Consider the following 14308-nt stretch of genomic DNA (forward strand, 5'->3'; position numbering starts at 1 on the left):
AAAGTTGAGTGTGTGTGTGTGTGTGTGTGTGTGTGTGTTAGCTCTCAAACCTGGATTGTAAAACAGATTCTATTTTCCTAACTTTTCCTACTTGTCATCCTAAATTTCTATTCCTTTTTCCTTCTGACTCAGGCCCTACTCTTTCCTTCTATCTTTCACTTTTACCTTCCTTCTTTCTATCTTCGCATCCCCTTTCCCTCACAGTGTCTCTAGCACTCTATATCTTCTGAATTCCTAGTATCAAATCCCATAGACTCACATCTGACAGAATTTTAAATGACCCCAAATAGACCCCAGGCTGCCCTGGCTTTGAAGCTCTCCAGACCTCAAGACAGTCTAAATTATTTTCAGCCTTTCTTGGACCTCCTAACTTTACCCCCATCAATCATCTTCTAGGGTTCTGACCTTTCCTAAATTGGGAAATATTCCTGTTTTCCTCCTGTTATAGCAGTTATCCAGGCCAGATATTTTCAACAATTTGACAGTGGACATTTATTAAGCCCCTACTATGTGTACGTGCTAGGCACTGTGGCTATAAAGACAAAAACAAAATTCCCCACAGTCAAGGAGTTTACGTCCTCCTGGGATGATGCAATACAGAGAAGCAAATACAAGGTAATTGGAGGTGGGAAGTAACAGTAAAAATTGAGGGGAGCAGTGTAGGTTTCCTGAAGGGGGTGGCATGTGAGCAGAGCCTCAAAGGAAGACTAGGTTTCAGACAAAGAGGGGGTATATTCCGAGCATGGGTAATCACTTATGCTGGAGATAGAATGTCTGTCTGCAAAGGATGACTTAGTAGGACTTAAACACCAGGATAAGGAGCCTTCATTTTATCCTAAAGGCAATAGATACAAAAGGATTTTGAGCAGGGAACTCACATGTTCCAATCTGTGCTTTCTTTTGGCAGCTATGTGAAAAATGAATTGGGGAGGAGGGAGACCAAAAGTAAGAAGACAAATTCTCAACTTGGTAGCATCTGACCTCTTGTGCTGTACCTTTTTCAAGATTCAGTCTTTTCTAGTCTTCCCATTTTGGGCATCACAAGGGCTTTGTTTGGAATAGTGATGTCAGTCTGGTAACTCACTCTGTCCCTTTCAACGAGAGTTCCAAACCATACCATGAAGTTTTTGGTCCTCCTTTGGTTCTGTGGTGCTGGTGGTATTCCTACCTGTGGGTGGGGCTGCTGTCAAAGTATACATGTCAAAGCATCCTACCCATGGTCTCCAAAGAAGCAATTTAAAGGATCACCATGATCTTGACTATGAGTACTTAAAACATGAGAGTAAGCCAAATAGAGGAATGGATAGAATTGGATATGAGTAGTCTGTGAGAGGAAGCTTGGAGGCAGTTTGTGAAGGAGTGGTACTGATAGAAACATATTGCGACCTCAGGAAAGCAAACATCAGTTTCTGGTAAATGCTGCTCATTGTCTAGGAATTCATCAACAGTATAGGGTGGCTTGTGATATAGTCAATCACAAGAGGAGAACTAATAGCCCCAAAACAAAGAAGGAGTAGCTAACGGTATGCTGACCTGCTCTTGGAGTAAAGGATGCTAGTATTAGGGAAAGATATAGGGACCATCAGGTACTAGTGATTAGAATAATTCATTGGCCCAAAGGAAAGAAACACTGCTGTGGAGAGATGGAGGGAAAAGCAGTATTGTTTAAGCTCCACTCTGAACAAGTAAACAGATGTGTCTTGCCAAGCTCAAAGCTAGAAAGAGTTCACAGAGGTAACCAGCCCAAAGAACCAGGCAGAGAGTTTTGAAATAGTCAGCATCAAATACAATGACCTATGATGATTCCAAAGAACTAATGATGAAAAATGCTATCCACCTCTAGAGAAAGAACTGATGAAATCTGAGTGCAGATTGAAGCCTGTTTTTTCTTTATTTATTTTTCTTGCTTTTTTATACCAAAACTAATGTGGAAATATGTTTTGCATGACTTCATATGCATAATGGGTATCACATTTCTTGTCTTCTTAATCGGTAGGGGAGGGATGGAGGGAAGGAGAGAATTTGGAACTGAAAGTAAGAAAGAAAAAGGAACAGTCAGGATCGACAGCTCCAATTCTGAGAGGATCTTCATGGAAAAACATCAGACAAGCCCCACAGAGGGCGAAACACATGGTGCTGGTGAATAACAATTTATCTTTAAGAAAATGGGGAATTTAGAGAAACATAGGACAACTAATATATGAATGCATTCTGTTGTTCATTAATTTCAGTTGTGTCTGACTCTTTGTGACCCCATTTTGGGTTTTCTTGGCAAAGATACTGGAGTGGTTTGCCATTTCCTTCTCCAGCTCACCTTACAGGTAAGGAAAGTGAGGCAAATGAAGTGACTTGCCCAGGGTCACACAGCTAGTAAGTGTCTAAGCTCATATTTGAACTCAGGTCTTCTTGACTCCAGGCCTGGCACTCTATCCACTGTGCCATCTAACTGCCCCATGAACTGATACACAATGAAATAAGCAGAGCCAGGAGACAATATAAAGAATGATTACAGAATGTAAATGAAAACTCTGCTAAGAGGTAGTTGAATTCAGGTTAACGCCAATAACCAGACTTGGTCTTAGAGGATGGATGAGAAAACATCAGGTTGTTGGTGAGTTTTACTTAACTGTATTTTTACTTATTTCAAGGCAGGATACAATGAAATGGAATTTGTTCAAAAATGACTGCAGTGACAAAGATAGAAGGCATCAGCAAATTTTTAAAATAATCATACTTTGTATAAAGGGCTATGATTGGGGTGGATTAATAAACTGTTATTGCAACAGAATTCTTCAGGGAGCTGTTGAGGAATGGCATTTTAGATTCTATAACTATGGCACAGTCATGATTTCCTGCTCTTTCTTTTCTTTTTTAGAAATAATGCTTCAGCAGGAGAAAAAGTGACATGTTGAATGAAATGCTGCTGTTTTAACCAATTTCAATCAATTAACAAGCACCTATTAAGCAACACTATTTGCCAGAAGCTATGCCAGGACCTGGATACAAGTACAAAGAATGAAATGATCCCACTTACATGGAAATGGCATTCCTTGGGGGGCAGAAGGGAAGTAATTAGGGAGACAAATGTGTACATATATATATATATATATATATAAGAAAACAGAGAACAAATATAAAAAAATAGAAATTGATATAAAGTAGTTCAATATCAAGTAGTTTGAGAGATTGAACAGTAGCACTTGGCAGAAACAGCAAAGGTTTTAGTCTAGAAGGTTGCACTTAAGTTGTGTCTTCAAGGAAAATAGGGATAATATGAGAGGGAAGACGTCAAGAAACATATTCCGAGAATGGGGAGCTAGCCAATGCAAAAGCATGGTGATGCAAGATGGAATACCATACATGAGGAATGAAAAGAGTGTGGGTGGGAGAATAATGTACAATCGGGCTGGAAAACCAGTTTGGGGTCAGCGTGTGAAGGGTTTTAAAAGCTAAATGGAGGAGTTTATGTTTTATCCTAAAGGAAATAGGGAGCCATTACAGTTAGTAGAAGAGTGTATGTGGTCAGATCGTGCTTAATGAAAATCATTGGCAGCACTGAGGAGGATAGCCTGGAGTTGAGTGGTTGTTATAATAATCCTGACGAAAGGTGTCATTGGCCTGAATTGGTGATGGCTGTGTGAACAGAGAAAAAGGCATCGAATGCTAGAGATATAGAGGTAGAAATGGGAAGACATTGTGACTGATTAGCTATGTGGCATGAAGGATAAAGAAGAGTGAGTTGTTGAGGATAACACCAAATTTATAAACCTGAGGGACTGGAAAAATGGTGACCTTTTTGACAGAAATAGGGAAGTTTTAAAGAGGGCTGGTTATGGGGGGAGAAATAATCTTTTTTATGTGTTTATATTGAGTTTGAGATGCTTCAGGAATGACCAATTTGAAATGTCCAACAAGCAGTTGATGATGTGGTCCTGAAGCTTGGCATAGATAAATAGATCTGTTAGTCCTCTTCATACAAGTGACAATGTGTCATAGAGAACCAATGTCCTGGAAAGCAGAAGATCATGAAGTTAAATCTATTCATTAATCACACCTAGTGCATCTGATGTCATTTGAACTGGGAGTCTTAATGAATGAACTGCAAGCTCAAGAGTTGTTAATAGGGTATGATATGGTGGCCACAAATAGCTAATGTAATTTTAGCTGTACTAACAGAGGCACAGTGGCCTAAATAATAATAGTTCCACACAAGCTTTTTCCTACTCATCTTTAGTGCTAAGTATTTGAAAGGCTATTATATGGAAGTCTTCTTTTCCTTGGATCTGGTGGACATAACTAAAATTATATTAATAACTAAGGCTGCTTATGAACTGAACAGGAAAACATCTGGAGGTGGTGGGTTTCTCCTCACTGGAGGTCTCTGAGCAAAGACTAAATGATCATGTGTGATTTTGTAACAATTTTATAGAAAGAATTTTTGGTCAGGTACAGTTTAGAGTGTGTGATCCCTGAGGAAACTTCCATCTCTTGGACTTTGTGAGCCAGTCTCTGCAGGTTCTTATGGTTGGAGTGGATGACAGTGGAATGTTGTTCTCTTAAGACTGTGTCTCTGTGAGCCAGAGGCAGACTACTGTGAGTAGCTGCTTCTCTCTTATAGCATAGTTTGTTTTTTCTTGCTAGAGAAGCATGCGAAGGGCATGGCACAGGAAAAGGCTATGAGGTGGCCCTCACTGTGACATTAGATGCATTGATCTCTATAGTGACTTAAGTATGATAGTCTACATAGATACATAAAGGAGACAAAGTAAACTATTGCTTAGATAATGGCATCTGTTGTGATGTTGGGACAGGACCATGAGAGGCACTTTCCAAATAGAAAACCTGGCAAGATGAAGTTATCATAGTCTCCTATGAAACTGAGCAATTGGGTCTATGGAGTGCAAAGGACTACCCAATCCAGGCCGGGGGGATCCCAAATCCATTAACACATTGTACTATGTCAGAAAGCCTAGAAATTTCTCTGCCCACCTGGGGAATGAACTTGGTGGGGGGGAACTCACTCCACCCTAGTAGGCAGAGTAGTTGACTCTATCCATTCCTAAAGGCATCCATGTACTTTCATGACTTTGAAGACCATTTGGAATGAAGTCAGCTTTTAGCCAGTCTAGGTTGACCATTCCTGGAGGTTAAAATTTTGGGGGAAAGCAGGCAAAGCAGGCAGTAAGTGACTCTATCAGTGACTGAGTCAGCTTGGGGATTTGTTTTCTGTTTTGACATGAGACGAGACTGTCAGGTACCTTCCCACCAAGCAGAAAGTAGGCAAAAAACCAGGCCCTCAAAGGAAAAAATGTGTGGGGAGGGATGTGGGGGAGGCAGAAAGATCATGGTTCATTGTGTATGTGTGTGTGTGTGTGTGTGTACACGCATGTGTGAGTGTGTGTCTTGGTGGCAGTGGATAGACAGATGCACTTAGAATCAGAAAGACATGAATTCAAATTCAGCCTCAGATAATTTCCAGCTGTTAACTAAAACAGCTGGATATAACTAAATATCATCTGTCTCAGCTGTGTCATCCAATGATAGCACTTACCTCTCAGGGCTGTTATGAGGAAAAAATGAGATAATATTTGTAAAGTGCTATTATTATTATAAAAAAGGTAAGTAGATTGGTGTGCTGAAGGCAAAGCCTCCAAGTTTTCACAGAAGAAACCAGCAGAGATAGATTATCCATTGACCCAATTTATGGGTTACTGCTAGCCTAATAAATTAATCATGCTCAGAATTTTGAACTTCGGTTTACCTTAATTTCTACCACAATACAGTTAACTAACAAGCATTTATTAAGCACCTAATATATATCAGACATTGTGCTAGTTGCTGTGGATATAATGACAAAAATTAAATAATTCCTCTCCCTAAGGAGTTTACATTTTGTGATCATATCATCACCCATAATTGTGCTACCAACAAGATACAGAAAATTGAAACTACTTTCTGATCATAACATCTATCTCTATCTCTGCCTCACTTCTCCAAAATTGATTCTTCATTCTCACCATCGTCTTCAATCCTTCTGCACCTCTCAGTTCATGACCTCTCCTCTGGTTTTACTTTCCTCCCATCTAGACTCATGATTAACTAGTTCAGATATACGCTATACTTAGTCTTGATCGCTTTGCCCCTTTGTCCTATTGATGTATAACATTTGTCAACCCCAATCCTGGGGTTGTTGTCAGTGCCTGACACTGTGGAAAGGATATAAATGTCAGCAGGACATTGTTCCTACCCTTAAGGAACTTGCAATCTAATTGTATGCTGCTACCCAGACAACTGTTTCTTGTCAGGGAAATGCTCATCATGGTGGGCAGCTGTTCACAACTTGCCTTTATGGTTTACTTTAAGGCTCATACATGTGCAACATAGTCCTTTGAGGTAAGTAGTAGAAATATTTTTACTCCAGTTTTAGAGCTGGGGAAAACAGAGGCTCAGAGAAAATGAAAGTGACTTGCCAAGTTATGTGACTAGCAAGTAGAAAAATCCAGGCCCAGGTTTTCTGATTCCAAAACCATTTTACCTCCTTAAAGTCCATTTGGAAGATCAAAGTGGGTGAAGTTAACCCCAAATAATATGACTCAAAAGGATATTGGAATAGTTGGTGAGTTGATTGAGTCAGATTGCAAAATTTGATGCTTAGTTTCTTGGGTTTGAGCCTTAGCTTTGACAACGCTTGCCTGCTTTAACCTTTGGATCCCAGTGCTGTCACATTCTTCACTTGGCTGTCTGGATCCAGCTCTACTGCTTATTATCTGGGTGAACTTTGAAAAGCCACTTAATCTTGTGGGTTTTGCATTTTGCCTCTAGTATGATGGGGTTCAATTAGATGCCACTGTCTTTGGCAACTCAAAGTCCTATGATGTTAGATATGCCTTCTATCTCTGAACCCCACCTGCTGTTACCTTGAGAATACTGACTTTGCCCTTTCATACAAGTCACCATTTGTTTCTTGCCCCTCCCTCCTGTTATTATTATAGACTGCCCCCACCTGATCAAGTTGTCTTCGAAGAGATCTCAAGCCAAAGATTCAAGCAGCTATGGCCCTGGCTTAACCTATGGGAAGGGTGAGGGGAACGATACTCCCAAAAGAGAGATAGGTAGGCAAATAAGGATAACATAAAATGATAGAATGTGATAGTTGCCATAAGAAGTATGAATAAAGTGCCATGGCAGTTAAGATGAGTGAATAAAAAAGCGTTTATTGAGCACCTATGTTCAAATTCTATGCTAAACATTGGAGATATAAATATTAAAGAAAGATGGTCCCTGATCTCATGGAATTTATTTTTTCACTGTGCTTAGGGACAACACATGGAAGAGAGTGATGTCTAGAGAAGGGTGTTTTGAACTGGGAACTTTCAGGGATGATGAGTGGAACTATAGAACAATCAATATACATGTTCTTTCTAGAAACAATTTTACATTGATTTGATTATAGTTCCCAGTGGGAGAAGTGGAGGGAAAGTGAAGATAAACTATTTGGCATGACAGAAAGATGGCTAGGGAGAAGCATGGCCAGGTTCCTATGGCCTGTCTAGATATAGGTATGAGTGCATTCACTATTCAGGACAGTATGATCCCAGGGCAGCAAATGGCTTATATCCTCCAGCTTGTTGTCTCTGGGGGCCTGATTGGGAGGGCACAGCTACAGTAGAAGAGGCAGCAACAGCAGCAAGGAAGAGGAGTAAGGGAGAAATATGACCAGAAAGAGGCATGATTAAGGTTCTGCTCCTTGATACAATGAGCTTTCACCTATCAGGACAAACCCAGAGTGGGAATTTGAAAGCTAAGTGGCTTAGCTCTTCCAGGGCAAGGTCTTTGGGGTTCTGGTTTGGAGAGTGCTACAGTAGCAGCATTGGGTAGGCATGGCTGCAAGATGGCCATGGGCAAACAAATGAGACAGAAATTGCTTCTGACTGGAGAGATCAGAAAAGGCTTCATGACATTTGACCTGAGCCATGAAAGATGGTAAATAGTACACTGTATGGCATGATAAAATTGTTAGTAATTTTTTAATTGGAAGAGCAAAAGAATACTCCCCTGTCCCCTCCATGAAAATAATTCCCTTACTCTCTCTTAGGGCTTTTTTTTTGTTGATGGTGCCAATTTACTTCTAAACACAAATACTCAAGATCAACGACTTCTTAAAGTAATACAAACTATCATGTTTGTAGCATCAATAGCTAACATGGCTGAGATGTTGAGGGGAAAAGAATATAAGAATGTAAACTCTTTGACAATAGCGACTGTTTTTCTTTTGGTCTATTATAGTCCCAGTCTCTAATACAGTACTTTGCCCACAGAAGGAACTTAATAAATAAATGCTTTTTCAGCTGGATTGGAGCAGAGATCCCTAAGACACACTTTAGAGACTTCATGATTTCTTTTCTTTTCTTTTTTTTTAAATAAAAGTAGCAATCAAATAAAGGGTCTTTAGTAGAATCGTACATTCTAGAGTACATCTACAAAAGTGATTCACACAACTGGTTTCATGAGACCCTAAGATATCTCCAGTTCCTTTATATCCTTGGGAAATTATCCAAATAAAATGTCCAAAAGTGAATTTAATTTTATTTAATTAAAACAAAGCTACCTAGCTATCTAGCTATATACATATGCATACATTAAAATCTGATTTCATGGCCTCATTATACCACAGAGGTAAACCAGGATTCCTTAAGGTACTACCACTCAAGGACAAACTTTGGTAGATACTATTGAGCTGGATGGGCTTTAAGTACAGGCCCAGTGAAGGACTATGTATCTTTTTAGTCTTTAAAAATGTTGTTTATTTTTATTTTTTCTCAATTACTTGTAAATTTTTTTAGCATCCATTTTTTAAAGTTTTGAGTTCCAATTTTTCTCTTTCCCCTACCCCCTCCTTGAGAAGGCAAGCAATTGGATATACATTAAGAATAATTAAGTAAAAAAGTATGCTAGACTAGACCTGTGATTTCAGTGGTATAGGAAAGTCCTTCATGGGAGAACTCACTTTACTTATACATATTGGCATCTTCTCTGAAACATACGTTCTTTTTTGTTAATATTATGTTAATATATAATAATATAATGTTAATGTAATAATGATATACTGATAATTAATATTTTTCAAACATTTAAAAAATATTGAGTTCCAAATTCTATCCCTTCCTCCTTCTCTCCCTCCCTTCTCTCCCCTCCCTTCCTGAGATGGTAAGCAATCTAATATAGGTTATTCATATGAATTCATGCAAAATATTTCCATGTTATTCATTTTGTACAAGAAGACTGGAGAAGAGAGGAAGAAAGAAAAAAAAGAAAGAGAGAAAGAGAAAGAAAGGAAAATAGTATGTTTAAGTCTCTATTCAGACAATATCAGTTCTTTCTCTGGAGGCAGATAACATGCTTCCTCATGTATACTTTGGGATTGTCTTGTATAATTACATTGCTGAGAATAGCTAAGTCATTCACAATCTTAATCATATAGTATTCCTGCTACTATGTACAACATTCTCTTGGTTCTGCTCACTTTACTTTGCTTCTGTTCATGTAAGTCTTTCTAGGTTTTTCTGAAATCACCCAGCTCATAATTTCTTACAGCACAATAATAATCCATCATAATATTATACTACAACTTGTTTAGCTGCTCCCCAATTGATGAGCATCTCCTCAATTTCCAACTCTTAGCCAGCACAAAAAGAGCTGCTATAAATACTTTTACAAACTGATCCCTTCCCCTTTTCTTTGATGTCTTTGGGGTACAGACCTAGTAGTGGTATTGCTGGGTCAAAAGTATGCGCAGTTTTATAGCCCTTTTGTTACAGTTCCAAGTTGCTCTTTAGAGTGGTCGGCTCAGTTCATAAGTTCACCAATAGTGTATTAGTGTCCCAGTTTTCCTACATCCCATTCAACATTTGTAATTTTTCCTTTTCTGTCATATTAACCAATCTGATAGATGTGAGGTGGTACCTCAGAGTTGCTTTAATTTGCATTTTTCTAATCAATACTGATTTAGAGCATTTTTTTCCATATAACTACAGATAACTTTGATTTCTTCTTTTGAAAACTACTTGTTCATATCTTTTGGTCCTTTGGTGAATTGATGAATAACTTGTATTCTTATAAACTTGATTCAGCTTTTCACGCTCTCAAGAAATGAGACTCGTAAGAGACATCCACTGCAAAATCTTCTCCCCATTTCCTGCTTCCCCTCCAATCCTGGATGCATTGGTCCTGTTTGTGAAAAAAAAAAAACCCTTCATTTTGATGTAATCAAAACCATCCATTCTACATCCTGCAATACTCTCCATCTCTTGCCTGGACATAAACTGCCCCCTTATCCATAAATCTAAAAGACAAAATATTCCATGCTCCCCTAACTTGTCCTAGACATTACCCTACATGTCCAAATCATGCACTCACCTCAACCCAGCCTTGGTACATGGTGAAGATGTTGGTCTATACCCAGCCTCTGCTAAACTGTCCTCTAGTTACTCCAGCAGTCTTGGACAAACAATGATTTCCTGTCTGAAAGTCCTCGATCCCTGGGTCTGTCAAATACCAGATTACAATGGTCATCCATGATGTTTCACTCAATCCATTCCACTGATTTACTATTTCATCTCTTAGCCAGTACCACACTGTTTTGAAGATTACCACTTTGCAGTTCAATTTACATTCCGGTACTGCTAAGCCACCTTCCTTCGCATTTTTTTTTCATTGTTTCCCTTGATATCCTCGACCTTCTGTTTTTCCATAAGAATTTTGTTGTTTTTTTAGCTCTGTAATTTTTTGTGGCAATTTGATTCATATGGCACTGAATAAGTAAATTAATTTAGGTAGAACTGTTATTTTTGTTATATTGGCTCAGCCTAACTATGAGCAATTAATATTTATACAATTATTTATATCTATCTGACTTTATTTGTGTGAAAACTGTTTTGTAATTGTATTCATATAGTTCTTGAGTTTGTGTTGGCAGGTAGACTCCAAGATATTTTATATTGTCTACAACTATTTCAAATGGAATTTATGTTTCTTTCTCTTCCTGCTGGGCTTTGTTTTTTGTAGCATATAGATATGTTAATGATTTTGTGGTTTTATTTTATATCCTACAACTTAATATTATAATGTTGCATGTACACATGATTTATATATATAAGACATAAAATATGTATAATGTCTAAACTTATTATTTCAACTAGTTTTTTAGTTGATTCTCTAGGATTCTCTAAATATACCTTCAAATCATCTCCAAAGAGTGGTAGTTTTGTTTCTTCTTTGCCTATTCTAATTGCTTCAATTTCTTTTTCTTCTCTTATTGTAGCTAACATTTCTAGGACAATATTGAATAATAGTGGTGATAATGAGCATCTTTGTTTCACCCCTGATCTTATTGGAAAGACTTCTAACATCCTCATTTCCAACAATGCTTGCTCATGGTTTTACAGAGACACTACTTATTTTAAGGAAAACTCCATTTATTCCTATGCTTTCTAGTGTTTCTTAATAGGAATGAGTGTTGTATTTTGTCAAAGGTTTTTTCTGCATCTATTGAGATAACCAAGTGATTTTTGTTGGTTTTGTTACTGATATGGTGAAATTATGCTTATAGTTTTCCTAATATTGAAGCATTAATGCTATATAACCCACTTGGTCATAATATATGATCTTTGTGATATATTATTGTAATCTTCTTGCTAGTATACATTTACATCAATATCCATTAAGGAAATTGCTCTATAATTTTCTCTTCTCTGCTTTTGTTCTTCCTAGTTTGGCTATCAGCAAGATATTTATGTTACAAAAATTTGGTGGGACTCCTTCTTTGCCTATTTTTCCCAATAGTTTACAAGTATTGGTATTAATTTTTTTTAAATGTTTGGTTGAATTCACTTGTTAATCCATCTGGTCCTGGTCCTGGGGATTTTTTCTTAGGGAGCTCATTGGTGGCTTGTTCAATTTCTTTTTTCTAAAATAGGGCTATTTAAGTATTCTATTTCCTCCTATATTAATCTGAGTAATTTATTTATTTGTAAATATTCATGCAATTCACTTAGATTGTCAGATTTATTGGCATATAATTGGGCAAAATAGTCCTAATAATTGCTTTAGTTTCCTTCTCATTGATGGTGAATTCACCCTTTTCATTTTTTTTACAGTTATTAAAATATTTTTTATTTATTTTTATTTTTTTACAGTATCTACATTTTTATTTAATATTTTCAGTTTTCTACATTGATTTTCACAAGAGTTTGCATAACAAATTTTCTCCCCATTTCTACCCTCCCCCAACTCCAAAATGGCATATATTCTGATTGTCCCATTCTCCAGTGAGCCCTCCCATCTGTCACCCTACTTTCCTCATCCCCCTTTCCCTTACTTTCTTGTAGGGCAAGATAGATTTCTACGCCCCATTGCCTGTATATCTTATTTTCCTAGTTGTATGCAAAAGACCTTTTTTTTTGAACATCTCCTTTTAAAACTTTGAGTTCCAAATTCTCTCCCTTCTTCCCTCCCCACACACCCTCCCTAAGAAGTCAAGCAATTCAACATAGGCTATGTGTATTATTATGTAAAACTCTTCCACAATACTCATGTTGTGAAAGACTAACTATTTTTCTCCTTCCTATCCTGTCCCCCTTTATTCAGCTTTCTCCCTTGACTCTGTCCCTTTTTGAAAGTGTTTGCTTTTGATTACCTTCTCCCCCATTTGCCCTCCCTTCTATCATCCCTCCTTTTTTATCCCCTTCCTCCTTCTTTCCTGTGGGGTAAGATACCCAATTGAGTGTGTATGTTATTCCTTCCTCAAGTCAAATCTGATGAGAGCAAGATTCCCCCATTCCCCCTCCCCTGCCCCTCTTCCCTTCCAACAGAACTGCTTTTTCTTGCCACTTTTATGTGAGATAATTTACCCCATTCTGTCCCTCCCTATCTCGCATATATTCCTCTCTCATCCCTTAATTTGATTTTTTTTTTAGATATCATCCCTTCATATTCAACTCACCCTGTGCCTTCTGTCTATATATATATATATATACACACCTTTCAGCTATCCTAATACTGAGGTCTCATGAATTACACACATCATCGTTCCATGTAGGAATGTAAACAAAACAGTTCACCTTTAGTAAGTCCCTTATGATTTCTCTTTCTTGTTTACCTTTTCATACTTCTCTTGATTCTTGTGTTTGAAAGTCAAATTTTCTCTTCAGCTCTGGTCTTTTCCCTGAGAAAGCTTGAAAGTCCTCTATTTTATTGAAAATCCATATTTTGCCTTGGAGCATGATACTCAGTTTTGCTGGGTAGGTGATTCTTGGTTTTGATCCTAGCTCCATTGACCTCCGGAATATCATATTCCAAGCCCTTTGATCCCTTAATGTAGAAGCTGCTAGATCTTGTATTATCCTGACTATGTTTCCACAATACTCAAATTGTTTCTTTCTGGTTGCTTGCAGTATTCTCTCCTTGATCTGGGAGCTCTGGAATTTGGCAACAATATTCCTAGGAGTTTTCTTTTTGGGATCTTTTTTAGGAGGTGATTGGTAGATTCTTTCAATTTCTATTTTACCCTCTGGTTCTAGAATACCAGGGCAGTTCTCCTTGATAATTTCTTGAAAGATGATATCTAGGCTCTTTTTTTGATCATGGCTTTCAGGTAGTCCAATAATTTTTAAATTATCTCTCCTGGATCTATTTTCCAGGTCAGTGGTTTTCCAGTGAGATATTTTGTGTTGTCTTCCATTTTTTCATTCCTTTGGTTCTGTTTTATAATATCTTGATTTCTCATAAAGTCACTAGCTTCCACTTGCTCCAATCTAATTTTTAAGGTGGTGTTTTCTTCCGTGGTCTTTTGGACCTCCTTTTCCATTTGGCTAATTCTGCCTTTCAAGGCATTCTTCTCATTGGCTTTTTGGAGCTCTTTTGCCATTTGAGTTAGTCTATTTTTCAAGGTGTTATTTTCTTAAAAATATGGAATGCTTCACGAATTTGCATGTCATCTTTGCGCAGGAGCCATGCTACTCTTCTCTGTATTGTTCCAATTTATGTACATGTGCTGCTGAAGTGAGCACACCCTTTTCATTTTTGATACTAGTAATTTGCTTTTCTTTCTTTTTTTGAGTCAAGTTCAGTAATGGTTTATCTATTTTATTACTTTAACCTATAAAACCATCTCCTAGTTTAATTTATTAGTTCAATGGTTTTCATAGTTTCAATTTTATTAATCTCTCCTTTTATTTTCAGAATTTCCAATTTAGTGTTTAATTGTGAATTTTAATTTATTCTTTTTGTAGTTTTTTTAGTTGCACACCCA

At 37.5% G+C, this 14308-nt stretch overlaps 1 non-coding gene across 1 annotated transcript; it reads right to left on the reverse strand.

Moving 5' to 3' along the window:
• Nucleotides 1-13959: 13959 nt before the first annotated feature.
• Nucleotides 13960-14066, reverse strand: LOC118849258. The gene has a single exon (XR_005010310.1). It is a non-coding gene; the product is annotated as a U6 spliceosomal RNA (small nuclear RNA).
• Nucleotides 14067-14308: the final 242 nt, after the last annotated feature.

This window comes from Trichosurus vulpecula, chromosome 4, assembly GCF_011100635.1.
Source record: "Trichosurus vulpecula isolate mTriVul1 chromosome 4, mTriVul1.pri, whole genome shotgun sequence".
NCBI classification, from domain to species: Eukaryota; Metazoa; Chordata; class Mammalia; order Diprotodontia; family Phalangeridae; genus Trichosurus; species Trichosurus vulpecula.